Source organism: Cicer arietinum, chromosome 3 (assembly GCF_000331145.2).
Source record: "Cicer arietinum cultivar CDC Frontier isolate Library 1 chromosome 3, Cicar.CDCFrontier_v2.0, whole genome shotgun sequence".
In the NCBI taxonomy this organism is placed as follows: domain Eukaryota; kingdom Viridiplantae; phylum Streptophyta; class Magnoliopsida; order Fabales; family Fabaceae; genus Cicer; species Cicer arietinum.
This window is the reverse complement of record NC_021162.2, coordinates 20,235,641-20,258,772: the sequence shown is the minus strand read 5'-3', so window position 1 is coordinate 20,258,772 and position 23,132 is coordinate 20,235,641. Positions and strand designations below refer to the sequence as shown.

Genomic DNA, 23,132 nt, shown 5'->3' with positions numbered 1-23,132 from the left:
GTAAAAACTAAGTTTGCGTCGTCGCTTCCAAAGTTGGTTCACTAGCTTCGTAGCGGGAAGATGAACAACTTTCCCTTTTATCTCTTCGCAAAATAAAGCTTAGATCTAGAAGAAATGTGAGAGTTTGTATTTGACTGTTTTGAAATCACCAACACTGTTTTCAAATCCGAGAAGAAGAATGAAGTTGGGGTTTCCTTGCTTTCTTACCCACTAAGCCTTGGGTTTCTTTTCTTAAAGCAAAAGGAAGTAAACGAAAATAAAGAAGGAGGAAGAAGATGGAGGATTCGCTTGACAACCGGGGAGGAAGAAAAACGTTTTCTTTCACTTTTCCTTTCTTTCTTTTTCCTTCCTTTCCTTTTCTTTCTTTTCCTTTTCCTTTTTTTTTCCCTCCAAATATATATATATATATATTATAACTTAACAAATATCTAAAAATATCTAGATATTTATCACGCTGATGTGTACGTTTTCATAGAGAGTTTCATCTACTTAGTTTCTAAATAGTTTTCCCCTATTTTAATCTCTTTAATCCTTTTTTGTTTTGTTTTGTCTTCCTTCCACAATTTCCTTTCCTACATTCTAATTTTTTTTAATCATCTTCTACTTCTCCTCTTCCTTCGATAATTTCTTTTTCTAGATTCTAATTTTTTTAACCATCTTCTGCTTTTACTCGCAATCACCCTCACCCCACTCTCCTGACCTGATAGACTCCCACATAAATATCATCCAATATTGTGTCATTTCATTCAAATATTGTCTCATCAACAAAAATTTCATGTGGTACATCTAAAAGGCCTTTCATCTTCAATTCTCCTTATTATTCAACTTCCATTTTGTTTTAACACATATTTTACTATTATTATTGTTATTATTGTTATTATTATTATTATTATTATTATTATTATTATTATTATTATTATTATTATTATTATTATTATTATTATTATTATTATTATTATTATTATTATATTTAGCATCCAATATTATGTATAACTATTAATGTGTCATGAATCGCAAATTAAAGTACAATCAATATATAAGTTTTTTTTACCTATACTATTCTTCTTCTCCAAATAATTTCTACAATTAGTGCTTTATTTAAGAAAAACTGAAACTCTAATATTTATTTTTCCGTTATATTTAGCTTATTAACTCTTATTGTTGCATTGCACTATTGTGGCTCCTACAATTCTTAATTGTTTAAATAGAATATATTTTTTTTTCTTGTAACTATTTTAACAAGAAAACTACAAACAACAATTCAAGACTTTTCATTAACGTCACTAGTATATATTTTGGAGAGAGAAATAAAAACATTAAAAAAAATTGTTATGTCGACGAGATGAGAAATGTCGTCGGAAACTCACTAACACAATTGCAATTTCGGCACTATAAGTCTTAAGGACTCAAATTTCTTGGATAGTGAAAGAAAAAAATAATTTAATTAGAAAGATGGAACACAAATAAAAAAAAATTAATTACAAAAATGTAAATGAATTGAAATCTTTTAATAATTATTCTAGGTTATTTCCTTTAATATGAAAAATAAATGTTTTATTTATTATTATAATATTAAACAAAAAGTGATGTCTTGCTTTCGAGAACACCTCAAGAGTCTCAAGTCCAAAACTACAAGGAAACATTGTTGCACATACAAAAAAAAAAAATCAATTATTAACTGATGTGTACAGCTTCATAGAGAATTTCATGTACTTAGTTTCTAAATAGTTTTCCCCAATTTTTATCTCTTTAATCCTTTTTTTTTTGTTTTGACTTCCTTTCACGCTGATGAGTATGTTTTCATAGAAAGTTTAATCTACTTAGTTTTTAAATAGTTTTCCCCTATTTTAATCTCTTTAATCCTTTTTTTTTGTCTTCCTTCCACAATTTCATTTTCTGCATTCTAATTTTTTTAATCATCTTCTACTTCTCCTCTTCCTTCGACAATTTCTTTTTCTAGATTCTAATTTTTTTTAATCATCTTCTGCTTCTACTCGCAATCATCCTCACCCCTCTCCCCGCACCTGATAGACTCCCACAAAAATATCATCTAATATTGTGTCATTTCATTCAAATATTGTCTCGTCAACAAAAATTTCATGTGGCACATCTAAAAGGTCTTTCCTCTTCAATCCTCCTTATTATTCAACTTTCATTTTGTTTTAACACACATTTTACTACTACTATTATTATTATTATTATTATTATTATTATTATTATTATTATTATTATTATTATTATTATATTTAGCATATAATATTATGTATAACTATTAATGTGTCATGAATTACCAACTTGCAATAATTATTCTAGGTTATTATCTTTAATATGAAAAATAAATGTTTTATTTTATTATTACAATATTAAAAAAAAGTGATGTCATGCTTTGTAGAACACCTCAAGAGTCTAAAGTCCAAAACTACAAGGAAACTTTGTTGCAGATACAAAAAAAAAAAAATCAATTATTAAAAAGTTCTACTGGATTTGAAATCTTGTTTCATAAGATAACATCTGATGTGGACCAACCCTTAATGAAGGCTAATGAGCTTCAAGAATTAGAAACGGAAAGACCATTGACTAGAGGGAAGGCTAGGAAGCTAAATGAACAATTAGAGAAACAAGTTGTTAATTTTCTTAGTCTTAAGACCTATGAAAAGATTGATCCATATTATATTAATCTTTTAGTCCTAGAAATATCTTAAGACTTAATGTTAATTTTGGGATGTAATAATCATACCTTATAATTAGGAATTATGTTGACTTGTGTGTGTCCCTAAATATTTGGTAGCTTAGGCACAATGTCATTAGTTGTGTGTAGCCTATGTACCAACATGTAATAATTATTCTAGGTTATTTTCTTTATTATGGAAAATAAATGTTTTATTTTATGATTATAATATTAAACAAAAAGTGATGTCCTGCTTCCTAGAATACTTCAAAATTCTCAAGTCTAAAACTACAAGGAAACATTGTTGCAGATACAAAAAAAAAAAAAAAAATCAATTATGAAAAAGTTCTATTGGATTTGAAATCGTGTTTCGTAAGATAACATATGATGTGGAACGACCCTACATGAAGGCTAATGAAATTCAAGAACTAGGAGCGCAATGACCATTGACTAGAGGGAAGGCTAGGAAGCTAAAAGAACAATTAGAGAAATAAGTTGTTATTTTTTTTAGTCTTAAGACCTATGAAAAGATTGATCCATATTATATTAATCTTTTTGTCATAGAATCACTATCATCAACCAAACTTCATCATTATCATCGCATAAACTTATCACAAATTTATATCATAAATCACACATCATCATCAAATAAGCATACATTATACACTGGATTCATGTAAACTCATTTAATCAAACATATGCACCAAATTCATTTGAAACCAAATATCACAATGATATCAAATATCACAATAATATCAAATATCACAATAATGTTAAATATCACAATAATATCAAATATCACAATAATGTTAAATATCACAATAATATCAAATATCACACGTTTTACGAAATTAAATCAATCAACACTTTATAAATGTTTATATTCCACATTTTAATCTCACAATTTTCTTATTTGCACATTAATTAATTTATCACTCAAAGGGCTACTGCCATACGTAGCGAGCCCCAGATGAATCATTGAGAAATACAGTTTTCCCGTTCATCTCACAATATATTATACTCATGAATTCAAATGCTCTATCACCCCTTACCTTATTTCGACGCTTTCACACACGAATACGATTCCACGAGCAAACATCCTTTGGTCATTGACTTTTTATCCTTCAACCGTTCTAACCCGACATTTTATGGGTAAACATTAAAAATAAATTATGAGCACATACTCTAAAAACTAAATTCAAAATTCGGTCAAGTAAAATTATCATAAATCAAAAAATCAATTAGCTGATAATATAGCCACTTTCCACATGGTCGTTTTGGCGTTGGTTTCCCTCAATTCGGGCTTACGGTGAAGGAGAACGGTGAAAATAACGAATTCTACAAACGGAGAAGTCGGATATTTTAGAGAGAAATTGGGGTTGTTAAAAATCTGAAAAATTATGTTTAATTGACGGGTTAAATTAATGAAATAACATACTCAAATTTGGCGAAGATGAAGAAAGTTTTCTGGAGTAGTTATCGATCACTGGTGTCAAACGATAGGTTATTATTGTGTTTTCTCTTTGGTTTTACGGCTGCCCTTCCAACTCCCTTCTCTTTTTTGTTTGTTTTTTTTAATTAACAATCAGGGTTCACACATGAATCAAACCCATTGGTCCCTTTATTTATGTTTTTGTTTAACTATTATTATTTTTATTTTGCTAAAACAAAATTAATAATTATTTAATCTCCTTTTTAATATTCTTCCAAACACAGTTTTTCAAACATTACTAATATTTTATAAATTAGAGTAATTAAAATAATCAATATAAAAAAAACATATTACTAATAATTGAAACTCTCACATTCAAAATAATCTCTACAATTATACTTATTTATCAAAATACTCACATTATAATAATACCAGCATATTAGAAAATAGTTAAAATTATAAAATAAATATAACATCAATATTTTATATTAATTACTAAATCATAATAAATATATATAAAATCACAATGTCATGACAAGTATATAAAAGTAAACAAAATCAAACACAATATCAATTCTATCTCAAGATAATTATTTATAAAAAAATAACTAAAAATAGAAAATAGTTATAAATAATTGAAATATAACTACATGCATACTTAACATTAGTCAAACGCACATAAAAGTATTGCATAAAATCTTTTTCTTTAAAACATATATTACACTACAATACAATTAATTTTTTTTTAAAAAAAATATATTAAATAATAAAATATAATATTTATTATTTATATCATTCATGTAATCTAGTATATTTAAAACTAGCACATCATAGAAATCACCTATATAACGAAAATTAGTCAGAAAATTTATCATCATATATTATAAAATAATTTAACATTAAAATTAGTTATTTAAAATCGTAGTTAACTAATAAAATAATTTATTATAAAATTTAGGGTGTAACACTAATGAGCTTCAAGAACTAGGAGCGGAATGACCATTGACTAGAGGGAAGGCTAGGAAGCTAAAAGAACAATTAGAGAAACAAGTTGTTAATTTTATTAGTCTTAAGAGCTGTGAAAAGATTGATCCACGTTATATTAATCTTTTAGTCATAGAAATATCTTAAGACTTAATGTTAATTTTGGGATGTAATAATCATTCCTTATAATTAGGAATTATGTTGACTTGTGAGTGTGCCTAAATATTTAGTAGCTTAGGCACAATGTCATTAGTTGTGTGTAGCCTATGTACGATGTTATTTTGTGTTAGGCTATATATGCCTTTTTATTGTAATACATAAGAGAGACTTTTTGAAAGAAAAAAACACTTAATGTGAGAAATGCTCTCTAGGGTTCTTCTTTGAACCAAATTTGGATCTTATCAAGAGCCTCCTACTCTTTTGGCGATTCTACATTGATCTTATCATTCCTTGTTGTGGAGTGTGGTGATTTCTACCATTTCATTCCTTCTCCATATTTTCTTCTTTGTGTTCTCCATTTTATTTGGTACTTTGTTTGAAAAGATCATTTGGTTAGATCCTTAAAATCATATGGAAACACTCAAATCCATATCAACATCCATTGAAATAATAATGCAAACTTACTTTATCTAAATTGGTGGGGTGCGCCAAGCCAATGTTGTAGTGCAACACAAAGGTGACACTTGAGAGACCCAACAATAAGCTATTGTAGTAGACTCTACCCCTCAAGAAATAAATTTATTATCGTGTGGACCATTGGTCCACATATCAAATATTAAACTGATAATAACAGATACTACACTTGATCTTAGCCAAAAGGCCGAGAAAGGTATGTTTTGTTAAGAGAATGAACTATTATTTTATAGCCAAGACCTAGATACTTGATATGTCTTTTAGCCAATGTGGGACATAATCATCAGTTGTATAACATTTCTTTCTTTCTTGCAACAACCGTCCAAGTCTCTAACTTATAAATATTTAAAACAGACTCTACTGCCACCTCATACTACTTCTCCATGTATGCAAATTTTTCCCACATCAGCCAAAATGCTGATGTGTACGTCTTCATAGAGAGTTTCATGTACACAGTTTCTAAATAGCTTCCTCCTACTTTAATCTCTTTAATCCTATTTTCTTGTTTTGTCTTCCTTCCACGCTGATGTGTACGTTTTCATAAAGAGTTTCATCTACTTAGTTTCTAAATAGTTTCCCCCTATTTTAATATCTTTAATCCTTTACTTTTTGTTTTGTATTCCTGACAAAATTTCATTTTATGCATTCTAATTTTTTTAATCATCTTTTACTTCTCCTCTTCTTCGACAATTTCTTTTTCGAGATTCTAATTTTTTTAATCATCTTCTGCTTCTGCTCGCAATCATCCTCACCCCACTCCTCGGACCTGATAAACTCCCACATAAATATCATCTAGTATTGTGCGATTTCATTCAAATATTGTCTCAACAAAAATTTCATGTGACACATCTAAAAGGTCTTTCCTATTAAATTCTCCTTATTATTCAACTTCCATTTTGTTTTTGCACACATTTGACTATTATTATTATTATTATTATTATTATTATTATTATTATTATTATTATTATTATTATTATTATTATTATTATTATCATTATTATTATTATTATTATATTTTGCATCTAATATTATGTATAACTAACTATTAATGTGTCATAAATTACAAATTAAAGTACAATCAATATATAAGTTTTTTCTACCTATACTATTCTTCTTCTTCAAACAATCTCTACAATTAGTGCTTTATTAAAAATAAAACTGAAACTCTAATATTTATTTTGCCGTTATATTTTGCTTATTAACTCTTATTATTGCATTGCACTATTGTGGCTCCTCCAATTCTCAATTGTTTAAATAGAATATATTTTTTTTCTTGTAAATATTTTAACAAGAAAACTACAAACAACAAATTAAAACTTTTCATTAACATCACTAGTATATATCTTGGAGAGAGAAATAAAAACAATAAAAAAATTGGTATGTCGACGAGATGGAAAAAGTCGCCGGAAACTCACAAATAAATTCGAAATTTCGGCACTATAAGACTTAAGGAAATTCATTTGGAGCTCGCTACGTACAGCCGTAGCCCTTTTGAGGGATAATTTTGTTAATGTGTAATGATGAAAATTGTGAGAATAAAATGTAAAATAGAATATTTATAAAGTGATGATTGATTTAATATCTTTAAACGTGTGATATTTGATATTATTGTGATATTGGGTGTCGAGGTTCTGGTGAAAACTTTAGTTGACTTTTGTTGTGTCATTTTTTACTATTTCAGGTCCTAAAATTATTATTAATTATGATATATTGGTTTACATGCTTTGTGTAATTTATTTTCATGTTTCGTTTATTCTATGCTGGTGTGTAAACTCGTTTGCTAAGAGTTCAACCGCATCTTGATGATGTTGGAGAGGTTGAACATCAGTAAAAATGATAAAATCAGGTGCTCCTCTTGTATAGTTCATCTGAATTCTTCTAAAGTATGAATGAGACAAGTACGCATGACTACAACAATGATCAATCTAGGTTATAGGATAATCCTTATCTTCCATGTCCTAGAGTGGATGACACAAGACTTCATGTCTTCCAAGATGACGTTGGGTTGTCCTGATTCTTTGAGTGATGTTTCGCATTAGACACTTGAGTTCTTTGCTAACATGGTCCATAGACCCACCTTGGGGTACCACACACCCAATTAGAATTTTGGAAAAGAACTATATAATTAAGGTTTTAAGTGTACGAATTTAGAGTCACTTTAGGATCTTCGAACAATTCTTTATTGATTTTGGATAAGCCAATCTTTGACTCATACCCATTTTCAAGCACCATACCTTCATTTGAACATCTTGTAATGGCAGCGAGGGATTTTTGAGTGATCTTGATTGGAAGCCCTAACTCAATATTTTTGAGTGATTTTTGAGTGATCTTGTTCTAAGTTGGAATACTTGGACCAACCCACTCTAGCAAAATCCTCAATAAAGTCAAACTCATTTTCAATAAGGTTTTCAAAGTTGAGCTTAAGTTCATAAATAATTTCCATTTTAAGGTTACATTGCATGGAGGGAACATATGAGACGTTGTTGAGTGAAAGGTTTAAGCATGAACTTGAAGCCATTGAATCAGGAGAGATTTAGAGATAATTTGGGAAGTTTAATAGTTAAAAAAAATTGTGGGAGTATATGGAAGAGTTGTAAGTGATAAATGGCTTTTAAGAACAAACAAATGAATGAGTATCTAACCTCATTAATAGCGCTCACGCGTGAGTAACACCTGTCAGAGTATCAAAATTTACGAGGAAAATTGTTTATATTCAAGATTAATTGAATTTAGATTGACCAAAGGCCCAAAAAAAAAACTCAATGTTATTAGATATAGAGCATATATATACTTAATCATTCCCTCTGTTTTACCAGAGGCAAAAGCATAGAGGATTCAACGACATTCTTTTATAAACAAAATATTTAGATCTTTCTTTATAAAATTGAATTTGTCCTCAACAAGATGTTTTGTGAAAATGTCTTCCCATTGATGATCAGTGTCAGCAAATTTAATGTCTAAAATATCCTTTTGGACATAATACCTTATGAAATGATATTTGATCTAATATGTTTCTCTCTTGAATGTAAAATCGGGTTTCTGGTTAAACATGTTGCTGAATATTATCACTTCAGATAGGAATGTTACTAATTGGCTATTAAGATATATTATGCTTCTGTTGTAGACATAGCAATAGTCTGATGTGTTTTGCTTGAATAGGAAATTAGATTCTCACCAAGGATTGTATAATTCCCACTGGTTCTCTTCCTTTCTAACTTATCTCAATCATGGTCAGCATCATAGAAACCTACTAACTTGTGCTCAAATGATGACTTATAACATAAACCAACGCTATTAGTGCTTTTCAAGTATCTAAAGACCTTCTTATAAGCTATAAAGTGGGAATATTTAGTGTCAGACTAAAATCTGATACACACACACAAACATTAAACATAATATCAGGTCTAGAGGTACTTAAATAAAGAAGGGAACTTATCATTCCTCTGTATACCTTTTGATTTATCGTTTATCTGACTCATCCTTATCAAGAGAACAAGTTGGATGCATAGGTGTAGAAATAGAATTATAGTAATCCAATTTAAACTTCTCGAGTAGTTCTCTTGTTTATTTGGTCTAATGAATGGGTACACCATTTGGATTTTAATGAATTTGGATTCAAAGAAAGAATTTTTATTCTCCTATCATGCTCATCTCAAATTCATTCTACATTAACTTGTCATCAGGATAAAAGTTTTAGTATGATCAATACCTTTCTACTGACTATATCTTTGGGCTACGAGTCTACATTTGTTTCTAACCACGTCATCTTTCTCATTCAATTTGTTTCTGAAAATCTACTTGGTTCCGATTGGCTTCTTTTCTTTAGGCTTGGGACGAGATCCCATACACCATTCCTTTGAATTGATTCAACTCTTCTTGCATAGCAATTATCCATCCATCATTTGATAAGGCTTCGCCTAGAATTTCAGGTTCAACCTCATATAGTAGTCAAAGGGTAGATATTTCAGAAGATCACTTACTTCCTATGATCATAGAGTGTAGATGCAAAGAAACATATTTCCACCCATCTTTGAATTCTTGATTCTTTTGATTTAAGTTTCAAGACATATCTTTTGATTTATTGTAGATCGACTTTGTTGATTACTCTAATATATCTGGTTCCTCTGATATTTGTAGATCTGCAAAGTATACATCTAGCTTTGACTTTTTATGGTCAAGTATTTTGTAATCAAACATAACATAGATTGATTACTGAACAATCAGTGTTTCTTTGTTTTATACCCTATAGGCTTTAGACCTTTCAGAGTATCCCAAGAAGATGCACTTTTAAGATCGTGAATTAAATTTGCCAAACTTCTCTTTGGTGTTGGGTTTTATTCCTTTCCACATTTCATAAGGTGTCTTATTAAGAATAAGTCAAATATAGATTCTATTTCTTAATATAACATATAATGTTCAATGCTTCTGCCCAAAAGTGTTTGACAACATTCATTTCGTACATCATGGTATGTGCCATTTCGTGAAGAGATGTGCTTTTTATTTCTACAACATTGTTCTGTTGAGGTGTTCTATGAGAGGAAAGGTTGTGTAAATTTTTTTTCTTTTCACATAAGTTTTCAAAATTTTATATTCAAATTCATTCTCATGATCAATACGAATCGTTGTTATACAAAAGACATTTTCATTTTGTACTTGTTTGCAGAAGGTAGTGAAAACTTTATATCACTCATCCTTATGTTTTAGAAACTTTACTCATGTCAATCTGAAATAGTCAACAACAATTACGATATAAAAGTTCAAGTGTTCTAGAAGTGGAAACAACAGTTTTAGAAGAAAAAGAAGATTTTGTTTGTTTCCCTTTCTAACGTACCTAACAAAGAACATTTCATTCGTACTTTATATTTGGCAAGCCTCTGACTAAATCAAGTCTTTTTAGATTCGAGATTAACCTCAAATTGACATGTCCTAATCTTTTGTGCCAAGCCATTTGTTCTTCACTTATAGACATAAGACACTTTACTTCTTGTTTATCCAAATCAGATAAGTTTATTCCGTAAATGTTGTTTTTCTTTTGCCAGTAAATAGTATGGATCCATTTGTTTGACTTATTGCCTTGGTTAATGATGATACTATCAAAACATATCTTTCAGAGTTATATTTGGAAGAATTTTTTTTGACCAAGTTGGAATGAAGATACAATTCAAAATTCACAAGAAACTAAACTGAAGCGTTAACTTTAACTATAAATAGATACTCAAGGCTAAAGAAGAATTCAACGAACGAATAAACTCATATATCCTAAACACCAAAGTTATTCAGAAAAACCTCAAGAGCTCAAACCTTTCTAAGTATTTAAATTTTTAGGTTTTAGGTTCTTGCAAAGCACTCATTTGAAGTAAAATATTATAAGTGTTGTAATGTGGGAAAATCATTGTATCAAATCTAATTTGTGGAAGAAAAATCAAACCATATTTCAACTCTTTGTAACATAGCCTGATAGTGGCTTTAGTTTTCTTTAAGCAATATGTGGATCTCAAGTTGTGTTGAGAAGACTTCACTTTTTAGGTCAAGTGGGTAGTTTACCTCTAACAATCTGTAAGTTCTAGGTTGTGTAAAGAAGACTTGACTTGTAGGGTCAATGTGTTGTTTTCCTTACAAAGTATGTAGGTTTAGGATGTTTTGAGAAGACTAACTTGTAGGATCAGGTCCTGTGTAATTCAATGTTTTGAATTATTGGTTAAATCCTTCTATATGAGGGGATTGGACATAGCTACCAAGTTGATAGTGAACTAGGATAAAATCCTATGTGTTGGTTTTACATATGCACTATTTGTTTTACTACTGCCTCTAATTAGTTAAATTGTTTAAGTCACATCAGAATTAAGAAAAAAAAAATTAATTTAGACAAACACAATTCAACCCCTTTCTTGTGTTTGTGCACTTTCAGTTTTAACTTTGTTTCTAAGGATACTTGCAAGATAGATTATTTTATTATTCAATGCCTAAATTTGGTTGGGTCCTAGTTTGTTAGTTCTGAAACGTGTCTTGTCTTTCCATTTTTTTGTGCATAGAACAAGTTATTGCATTCTGAACTTTCTTTAGGCAATGTACACAAGTAGTATCAAATATGTTAACCTTAGGAGTTTTCCCTGGTTCTTCAAAACCAATGCCACATTTATTGTTTCTACTAACACAAGTAGTATTATATATTGTTTCTGTCTATGCCATTTGCAATAAATTCTTAAAAGGCTATTTCATACTTATCAGAATTACATATTCTATCATATGATGTTTTTGGAACATTTTCTTTTAGAGTTATATTTTCCCTTTTTTGGTTTTCAACTTCATTTTCAAGGGAACTACATTTATTTGTTAACATGTCATGAATTTTTCTAAGAGACTTATGTTTTGAACAAATCATATGATTTTTGTTAAGAAACTCATTTAACATATCTATAAGTTCATTACGAGATAGGCCAGATAGTACCTCAATTTCTTCATCAACAAATTCATTGTTAAGTTAGGGTGAGATTGACAGTCAACCATCATAGCCATGTTTTCATGCTCTTCATTTTCATTAGATGATTCATCAGAGTCATCTCAAGTAGCCATTAGAGGTTGCTTTAACTTCTTTCTTGGCTCATCTTCAACCAGTTCAATCTCATGAGTTTTGAGTGAGCTCATCAGCTCTTCTAAAGGTAGTTTTTTAGATCCTTAACCTCTTGAATAGTTGTTACCTTTGGTCTCCTCTTTCTAGGAAGACTTCTGAAGATCTTCTTGACATGGTCGGATGTAGTGTAGCTCTTTTGGAGAACCTTCAGTCTAGAAACCAGAGTTTGAAATCTACATAACATTGTCCCAATGTCTTCATCTTTTTCCATTTGGAAGAGTTCATACTTCCTAACAAGTAGATATGCTTTGGCTTTTTGTACTTGTTTATTTCCTTCGTAATTGAGAGCTAGAACATGAATGATACTCTTTGTTGTTTCTTTGTTATTAAAATTTTCAAACTCTTTGAAGGTGATAGCATTAATTCATGAAGGTTATGGCTTTATGATGCATTTTTTGTATTTTTTCTTTTGATCAACATTGTGATCCTTTCCGGATATTTCAACGCTAGCAATGTCTTTTATAGCCTCATAGCCATCTTCGACTATATACCAGAGTTCAAGACCATGAGAAATGTAGAAACTTATGAGTCGGTTAACGTTTCCACTTGTAACTTTGTCACAAGAGTTAGTCATAATAACAAAGATCTTTACTCAAACATGGTTAAGTTCTTAGCTTTGAGACCGAGCCCTAATACCAATTGTACAACGAGAAGCACAATAAATGTGGGGTTTGAATTGTGGTTGATTTTAAAAATTGTTTATAAAAAGACTAAACTAAAGTAATGAAAGTAAAGCGAATAAACAGAAAAAATAATAACACAACCAATTTATCTTGGTTCACCACCAACGCAACAGGTACGTGCAGTCCCTTTAACCTAAGGGATTTAATCCACTGATTTGCCACCAAATTACATTTCCACTAAACACCTACTAGTAAAATTGATTGTGTTCAAGTCTTCTCAATCTTCTAGCTTAGTGCAGTCAAGATGTTGAGGGAAGCAGCGACTACTGGGCTAGGTTACAAGAGTAGTAGGTTTAGGTTTTCTTAGAATAATCTCTCACAAGAGGGTATTTACAAAGTTGTACTCTAAGCAATATATCTCAACACTATTTAAAACAAAAGTTAAGAATAAGAGTGCATAGACGATTGTATTATGCTTATTGCAGTATATTGTTTCTTGTGCTTTGCAAGTAAGGATTGCAGATTCTTTTATAGAGATCTTTTGGGTTTCTGGCTATTGTCCTTATTGGAAGAAATCGACATAAATCATGCAATTTTGTATCAAATCTTCAGAGGTTGATTTTCCATTAAAAACTTGTCAAAACAAGTCTTTGTAATTAATTATGTGTATCTTGGTACGTACACAAAAGGAGCAAAAGATATGATGAGCATGTCTCATAGACATTTAGACACAAAAATGATTTAGGGTGTTTATCTAAGAATGGAAAGAATTGTGTCTTCTTCGGAGCATAAACTATCATCAGAGTATTGTCTTCTATTAGAGTATTGACTTTCATCAAAGCATACTTTGTTTGATAGAGTCAGATAATCATATGCTTGATGTGATTATTAGAGGCAGACAATCACATGCTTTTAAAGATTATCAGATGGAGACAATCAAATGCTTGTTCTAGTCATCAAATGCAGCATACCAAAGCATTATTTGTATTTTCCAGAAACACCATAGGCGCATAATAGAGCCTGTTCACCAGACTTAACATTAGGACATAAAAGCATTGTAGGATTATACGAAATTCACTTGATGTTGGAACTGCACACATAATCACAACATTACTGCTATAAATTGTTCACACAAAATGATTTTGTTTTCATCAAAATAAGTAAGGGTCATAGTTCTTAAAACCAACTTGGTTCTAACAAAAGTAAGAGAAGTTTTAAAGACACTAAAATTGTTTAAAGTTCTACCTCAACCCATATTACAAAATTATTGAAGTGATAAAAAAAGACTTATTGCTCATTGAATGTTATATTAGGATATTTATATAGAGTGGAAAAACCAGAAGCAATAACTAACTAATCTCCACATAACCTTAGAAGTTAGCTAACATCTTGATCAATGCATTTGGTCACATGTTTATGGCTTTGTACTGTAATATTTTGAAAGCTCTTTTCAACATAAAATTGGCTTTTTGGTGTGTTTCGAAACTTTGTCATAAGTTTTAATGATATTATTTTCATATTGATCCTTCTCGCTCTACAACCATAACTTGAGCTCTAGATCTCAAATTGATGCATGCAAGTAGGCAATGGAAAGCTAAAAGTTAGAGTTACAACTTTTATGTCGTTGCAAAATCACAACTCGGATATTTACTTGATAAAAACTGTTGATTACATGACCTGAGCTTTTGTAATAATATTTAGTATCAGGCCACTTGTGTTTTGGCCCTAGAGCTTTTAGAATCCAAAACGATTAAGGTTGTTTTTAGAACAAAGCTGTTTTTTTTTTTTTTTTTTTTTTTTTTTTTTTTTTTTTTTTTTTTTTTTTTTTTTTTTTTTTTTATTGAGGAGAGATACATTGAGATAGGGAGATACTCAAATACCAAGATATTCAAAGAGTTTTTTTTTTTGATAAATTACCTTATATTTTCAGATTCTTGGATGGAAGAATAATTTTTAGAATTAATCCATTGTTTCATAATTTAATCAAGGGTTTGTTTTATAATGTTAATTTTGTGTTGATGATTATATTCCTTTTTATTTGATTGGATTTTTATTCTTATTGCTTAATTCGAATATCAATATGATTGATAAATTTGGTTTGACATAATTCAATTTCTAAATTAAGTAATTTTAGTTTTTCGCATTTGAATGTTAACTATAATCCATCAATTATTGTGATGATTAATCCAGTCAAAGAAACATAATTCACATAGGGTTGATTACGTTTGTTTGATCAATTCTATAGTCAAACAAAAATAGAGTCACAATTTAGAAATTGAATTCGTTGATACAACCCGTGATAGGTTTGAAATTCTCAAACTAGTGGATTAACCATTCCAACATAGGTGATCGTAATTTGTTTTCTCAATTGGTCTGAACCTAAATTCAAACCCCCTCGTTGTTTTTTATTGATTCTAAATTAGGTTAATATTATTATGAGTCCTTGCGAAACGACTCGAGTTACTTCTTTATTACTCATATTTGACTAGTGAGCGACAACATATCACATCTCAAACTAACTAAACTAACTAGAGCTAAAAGAAATTACAAAACCTAAACCAAAGGTTATCTATCCAATAACCCCTACAAATTGGAGAGTGTATGTCAAAAACTTTTAGTTTGGAAAAACAAAGTAGAAAAAGGTTGATGATCAAGTGGCTTAGTAAAAAAGTATGCGAGAGGGTTTGATGATGTAACTGGCAGAGACTTGAATAGTTTGGATTGTAGTTTTTTATGAACAATGTGACAATCGATTTCAATATGTTTCTTCCGTTCATGAAATGATGAGTTTGTAGCAATGTAAATAAAAATGTAGGAGTAATCAGAGGAACTTGAAGATCAGTGAGAAGGTAAGTGAGCCACTACAGCTCACAAACAATTGCAACAAGGACTCGATATTCTGTTTCAAATGAGGAGCGAGACACGGTAGCCTATTTCTTAGAGTGCTTAGAGATGTGAATATCACCAAGAAATATACAATAACTGGTAACAGATCTGCGTGTAGTGGGGCAAGAAGCCCAGTCAGAGTCACTGAAGACCTTGAGTTGAAGAGTATATTGAGGAGGGAAAACCATCCTTGGATAGGATTCTTCTTGAGGTAACGTAGGACACGAATGGCAACAATATAATAAGATTGAAGAGGAGAAGACATGTGTTGACTGATTTGTTGAACAACATATGTGATATTAGTTCTAGCAATGGTGAGATAAATTAAACGAATAATTAAATGAAGATAAGTAGTGGCATCAAAGAATAGTTCAACAACAGATGTTGGAGGAGATCTGATCATAGGTTTTGAACAAGGTTTCAAAGCCTGGAGCAAGTCAAGGGTGTATTTGCGTTGAGAAAAAGTGAAAACAAGTTTTGGACTTAGAAATTTCAAGTCCAAGAAAAAATTTGAGTAGGGCCCAAATCCTTGATTTTTAAAGTGGTGTCATGATGGTAAAGGATGAATTTGAGGGTTTTGTTAAAAGGGAGGGGTCATGTTGAGAATGTGAGTAACCATGTATGATGTGGAATGAAGATAGCTTGGAAAATGATTGAAGGCTAGCTTGCTTAAGACCATAAATAGACTTGGTAAGAACGACAAAACTTAATTAGAGAAGAAAAGTGGAGATTGGGAGGAGGATTCCTGTAGACCTCTTCATCTAAGTCACCATGGAGAAATGCATTGTTGATGTCCAATTGTTGAAGGTGCCAATTCTGAGATGAAGTAACGGCCAAAACCAACCGAACAGTTGTTAACATCGCTACGAGGTTGAAAGTATCCAGAAAATCGACGCCCTTTATTTGAGAGTAACCTTTTACCACCAAACAAACTTTGTGATGCTCAATAGAACCATTGGCTTTGTATTTATTCTTGAACACCCATTTAAAACCAATGAGAACTTTTCTAGCAGGAAGAGAGGTGATGCTCCATGTGATATTGGAATGAAGAGCCTCTAGTTCAGCTGATATGGCCCTAATCCAACATGAAATGTTTTGAGGCCTCAGAATAGGACTATAATCGGAAGACATGGCCAAATCAAAATTTTTGTGGATAGGGGACATGTTTTGATATAAAATAACAAAGGATAAGGAAAACAAAATACCTGAATTTGAAGGATTAGATTGTCGGTAGATTTTTCGAGCAGCCAAATGAGCATAATCAATATAATCAGAGCATGGAAAAACAGATGGAGGATGAGTGGATGAAATATCTTATGAATCTATATAATAGTTAGAAGAAACGGGAATAGTAGATGTGCCATGTGAAGGCACCAAAAAATTGTTATACAAAGTACTAGAAGCGGGAAAGGAAGTAGGCAAACGATTAGTAACAGATGAATCAAAACATGACTATATGAAAATTGATTTTCACAAAAGTGAACATTCCTTGAAAGAAAAATTTGTCTAGTATGAGTATCTAGAACAATGCAACCTTTAGTACCAGTCTTGAAACAAAGAAACAGACATTTAGTGACTCGAGGATAAAGTTTACCACATTTATTTGTCAAAGTGGACGAATGAGTATGGGAGGCACACCACGGAGAACCTTTCAAAAGAGCAGTAGGCAACCTGTTGATAAGAAATATAGCATGGCTAACTGCAATAGGACCAAAGATAATGAGGTACGTGAGAATGAAAAAGAAAGAGAACAACAATATTTAAGATATATCGATGTTTGTGTTCAACGACATAATTTTGTTGTGGGGTTTACACACACGAGGTTTGATGCATGCAAGATGTCATGTTAAGCCTAAAATTGAGACATTAAAAACGTCATTATGAGAACGAATAGTTTTAAGCTTGCAATCAAACTGTGTGGAAATTAAAGCAACAAAATTCTACAATAACAATCTAGTTTTACATTTATGTTTCATTAAAAATAACCACGTATGTCAATTGAAATTATCAATAGTGAGAAAATAGTGATGATCATGAATCCAGTAGCGGATCTTGATCAAAAAATTTGAGGGTGCCAATTTTATAATTTTAATTAATAAATTTAATATAATATTATATTGTATATTCGTATTTTAAATTGTAAATTTGCAATTTAAGCACACAAAAAATTGCAAACACAACAATCGAAAGGGGAAATGAGATTGAGAAATTGTTAAGTTTGAGAGTGATGAAGCTATATGTAACACCCCGATTTTCAAAGCGAAGGTGTATTTTTTTTTTTCAAAAGAGATTAAAATAAAACAGAGAAAAACAAATAAGGAAATACCTTTGGATAAATAATTGAGTCATTATAATTTACAAGCAGCGGAAAAGTTTCTCGAAATACGAATCCAAAGTATTTACACTTCAAAAGGTGGTACATAGACCCCATCATAAATAACATGTCTAGCTGACAATATTAGTAAATATACAGTTTTCCAGTTCAAGGTAACGTAATCCAAAAAAACATAAGTTCCCTCTATGTCATCCTAATCTGATCATTCTTTAAAAAAAAACTTAACTATACACCCTGAGTGATCTCCACGCGCCCCGTGAGATCCTCCTAACATAGCTCCAGTCAAGCATTCCCATCCGTAGGGTACGAACCGACAGGATCGTCCTGGCTCTCATCTGAGGGTAAAGCCCAGATTTCCACAATAGTGGTAAAGGGTCACCAACCGAAATTAACAGATAACACATAACATTTAAGTTTTAAATGCACAAAATAACCTTTCAACTAAGCATGCACCTTAAAAGGATTTCTCATATGCTAAAAGTTCATATAATGCTTACCAATTAACAATGAAATCAAAATAAAGTTCTCAATCCATTAAGTAATACATCACCGACCAAAACATTGATAAATCAATTGAGCAATCTGTTATCTAACTCAAAATAAGGATTTCTACTGAGCCAATATATTGCCAAATCGATTTGGTCAGTTTTGCTGAGTTTCTGTGTTGCCAAATCGATTTTTTCAGTTTTGCTGAGTTCCTGTGTTACCAAATCGATTGCCAAATCGATTTTGTCAGTTTTGTTGAGTTCCTGTGTTAAGGCCAATCGATTTCCAAATCGATTTCTTAAAAGATTTTGAAAGACATATTTATACAATCGATTGGCAAATCGATTAGGTTAAAATAGTGAAGTTCCTGCAACTCATCCAATCGATTGGAAAATCGATTTCCCTACTTATTCTTCCAAAAATACTTAAACTAATTCAATCACACTCACACATAATTCCAAAACTTAACACTTAGCAATTCCCACACAATCACCACGACGAATTGGTTTTCGAAATAGTTTTACAATCCATCGCACTCACACGATAATCAATACATAACACTTAGCAATTCCAACACAATTACCACGACAATTCCTATTCAAACCACTCAATCATAAACTTGATTCAAACACGACTCGTGTGCCAAGCACCCTAATGCAATGCGTATATGCCAAAATGCATTGAATCGGAATTCCAAACCAAAACCCTCCTCGAAGGGCTGTAAATCATAATTGTACCGCCTATCGCAGGCCAAAGTACCAATTATTGAGGTGCCATCTATCACGGGTCAGCACGATTTACTAAAAAGCGTAAATCATAAATGTACTGCCTATCACGGGTCAGTACTGTTTACCGAGGTGCCACCTATCACGGGTCAGCACGATTTACCAAAATGAAATGCATGAGCATACACTGACTCCATCCACAACAATCGTTAAGCAAATGCAGATATTAAAAGATTCCCCATTTTTAATACTCGTTTAACTCTAATGGTTTTCACGCCAACATTAAGTAAACGTAGACATTAAGAGATTCCACATTCTCAATACTCGTTTAACTTAAACGATTTTCTCAAACACACATTAAGTAAACCGAGATATTAAAAGATTCCCCATTTTTAATACTCGTTTAACTCTAATGGTTTTCAAATTCCACACAAAACAAACTCAAACCTATTATCAGATCCAATCCACAACTCACACCAAAATACATCAATTTATTTCTCCACAGAATCCAACCATACACACAACAAGTTTCATCAATATTAATTAAGAACACGTCAAATACGACAAACACAAATCAACACAATCCACCACTCAAACACAACAAGTTTCATTTACTCCAAATCATACATAATGAGTTTAAATTCATTTTCCACGAAACATTCATTGAAGTAACCAAAACCTAACTCTAAGATTTTACCCATAAAGCCTTAGATTCATTTTCCCCCAAATCAATACTCAAACCCTAACAAAATTCTTTTCCACACAACCACATATAAGTCCCTAAATGCAAACTAGAAGTTTGGAAGGAGCCCTTACCTTAACGATAGCTTTAACGTGCGTTTCCGGTACCGCGAGTAATTCTGATAAAATCTCTGCTCGCAACGTCGCCTCCAAGTTAGTTCACTAGCACCGTAGTGTGGTGGTGAGCAACTTTCCCTTCTATCTCTTTGCGAAAAGAAGCTTAGATCTAGATGAAACGAGAAGGTTTGTGTTTAACGGTTTTGAAATCCCTAACACCGTTTTTCTTCGTTTTCGAATCAAACAAAAAGAATGAAGTTGAGTAATCTTCTCTTTCACACTCACCAAACCTAGGGTTTCTAATCTTGAAGAAAGGAAACGAAAAAGAAAGCAAAACCAAGAAGAAGAAGAAATGGGTTTCGCGTAGACAGCAGAGGAAGAAGATGGAAATCCTGGATTTTCTTTCTTTCCTTTTTCCTTTCTTTGTTTTTCCTTCCTTTCTATTTCTTTTCTTCCTTTTTCCTTCTTTCCTTTTTATATCCTTTTCTTTTCTTTCTATTTCCTTCTCTTTTCCCTCCACACAAACATATAAATATATATATATATATATATATATATATGTATCAATTATAATTAACAAATATCTCAAAATATCTAGATATTTGTTAAATTACCATTTCACCCGTAACGCATTAAATTCTTCGTAAAAGATTCACCGCAGTTAATTTAATTTATTTATCGACGAGTAATTCTAAACGGCATCGAAATATCTTTTTGATCATATAAACTCCAAAATATTATTAACTTTGGCTAAAAAGCCTCCGAGCCAAAATCCAAAATACACAAAAGTACATAAAGTATACTTTCAAATTATGGGTCTTACACTATAGGTGTAGCATCTGGTTGAACTGTTTAATCATCGGAAGGATGCTTTTCAAGTGTCGGTGTTGAAGCTTTACAATTTTCATCTTTGTCGAAAATGTTTTTCTTGAAAAATGTATCAATTTTCTTATGTTTAAAAAATATACAAATTAATTACACAACACTAACTTAATAACAAAAAAAAAAGTGGAATCACAAACACATTCAGACAAACAGTTCACAATTCTCAAAGTCACAATTCATGTTGATATAGTAAAAGAGTTCACAATCTCACGTCCACACTACACTAATCAGAAAAGTAGTTCACAATCACAACGTCACAATTCACACACTAAAGTTCACAATCCCAATCCCCACACTAAAATCATTCATAAAGTTACAAATACAATTCACACGCTACTACTAGTTCTCAAACCTAAACTAAAACAATTCAAAATTAAAAAATAATAGAAGAGGAAAAGAGTAACTAAGTAAGGACCTGAAAAATATAAGAAGCAGATTGAGATAGTTAGACTGCGAAATGAGACGAAGAAGTAGAGAGAGACAGGGAGGCAGTGGTGCTGGTCTCAAAGGAGGGAGATCAGAGAATGGAGATGTCAGATGCAAGAAGAGAGAGTTCTGAGTGAGAAATCGACGCCATGTGGAAGCTACTGAGAAGGGGGTTCAGAGGGAGAGACAAGCGTCGCATGGAAGACGAGGGAGGAATGAGAAGGAGAGACAAGATAGACTCCCTTCGTGTGGAGGTTGGTCGGCCGTGAACGAGAAGGCTGAGAGGGAGATAGCAGAGAAGAGAATAGTCGAAGATAAGAGAGGAAGAACAAAGAAGAGAGGGATAGGGGATACAATAGTGAATAGGTTTCTCTATACCCTAAAAGTTTGAACAATATTTTAATAACTTATCATTATTATTTATAAAAAACAAAAATAGGAGATGTCGTAGATCTTGATGGCTCCTTAAAAATCTGCCACTACATAAATCGATGCAATAGAAATATGACCCCATATATCTAAATGAATTAAATAAAAAACCTTGCAAGTTTTAGTATAATTATTCGGAACATGGAGTTTAGATTCCTTAACAAAATAAAAGGTCATGAGTCTTCATCAATTCTTGATTTTAAGCATTTTGTTGTTAGTTTTAATTGATTTTTTATTTTTTTTCTTGTGGATTTATTAATTTTTTATTTATTTTCTTGTGGCTTTATAGTCATTATAATAAATAAAAAGAATTTTAATCTTTTTGAATCAGTTTGGATGTTTTGCTACCCTTTCTAACACAAACAAATTTTCAGAGTATTTTTGTTTTGTTTTGATGTTAGAGATCAATTACATTGGAGAACAGACACCTGAGAAATTACAAGGGATTACTGCAGACACAAGATAGTCTTTAGAGTGTTAAATTGCCTTTCATTGAAGTCTAGAGCTCAACACGATGAAATAAGGGCATACTGCACCCGCCCTCAATTAAGTTGCCTACACAATCCCTGCCTTTGAGCGCATTAGAGTTGTCTCACAGCGCTTTGCACAAGCTTGTAGCGCAATTAATTTAAAAACCAGCAGTGCATTGTGCTTCTATTTGGTGTAATGCTCATGCACTCATTTCCAAATTCTATTTAAGCCAAAAACTATTATTTTATAGAGTTATGATCTTTGGATGCAAAGGAGAATGCCTTTACACCTTAGATGAGACTTTGTGCGATCTTTTATGTGTAATTTTCTTCTTTTTTAGTATTTTTTATCAAACATGAATAGCTATATCTACTCATTGATTATGGATTAAATGAAATTCCTTGAATCTATGTAATTTTAATTTTTATATACTATTTATGCAATGATAAAGTGATTGATTATTCTCTTATTTTTGTGATTTAGAGTAGAATTAGATGGTGCAACAGATAAAAAGATTTTATGATCACCGAAAATACTATGCGAAGAAGCCAATTGACCCTTTTGTTGAAGCACCAAAGCCAAAACACTTGAAATTGAAGGAATAGGATTCATCATAAGATCGGTATATATAGAAAGCAGTGACAGTTCCTTCCCTTGACAAAGCATGAAAATGGTTTACCTGTGGTGAATCGATCCTTGAATTCGTTCCAAAGATCTATA

At 31.3% G+C, this 23,132-nt stretch overlaps 1 non-coding gene across 1 annotated transcript; it reads right to left on the bottom strand.

The window, feature by feature from the left end:
* Positions 1 to 5,721: 5,721 nt before the first annotated feature.
* LOC113785895 (U2 spliceosomal RNA) lies at positions 5,722 to 5,917 on the bottom strand. The gene has a single exon (XR_003472078.1). It is a non-coding gene; the product is annotated as a U2 spliceosomal RNA (small nuclear RNA).
* Positions 5,918 to 23,132: the final 17,215 nt, after the last annotated feature.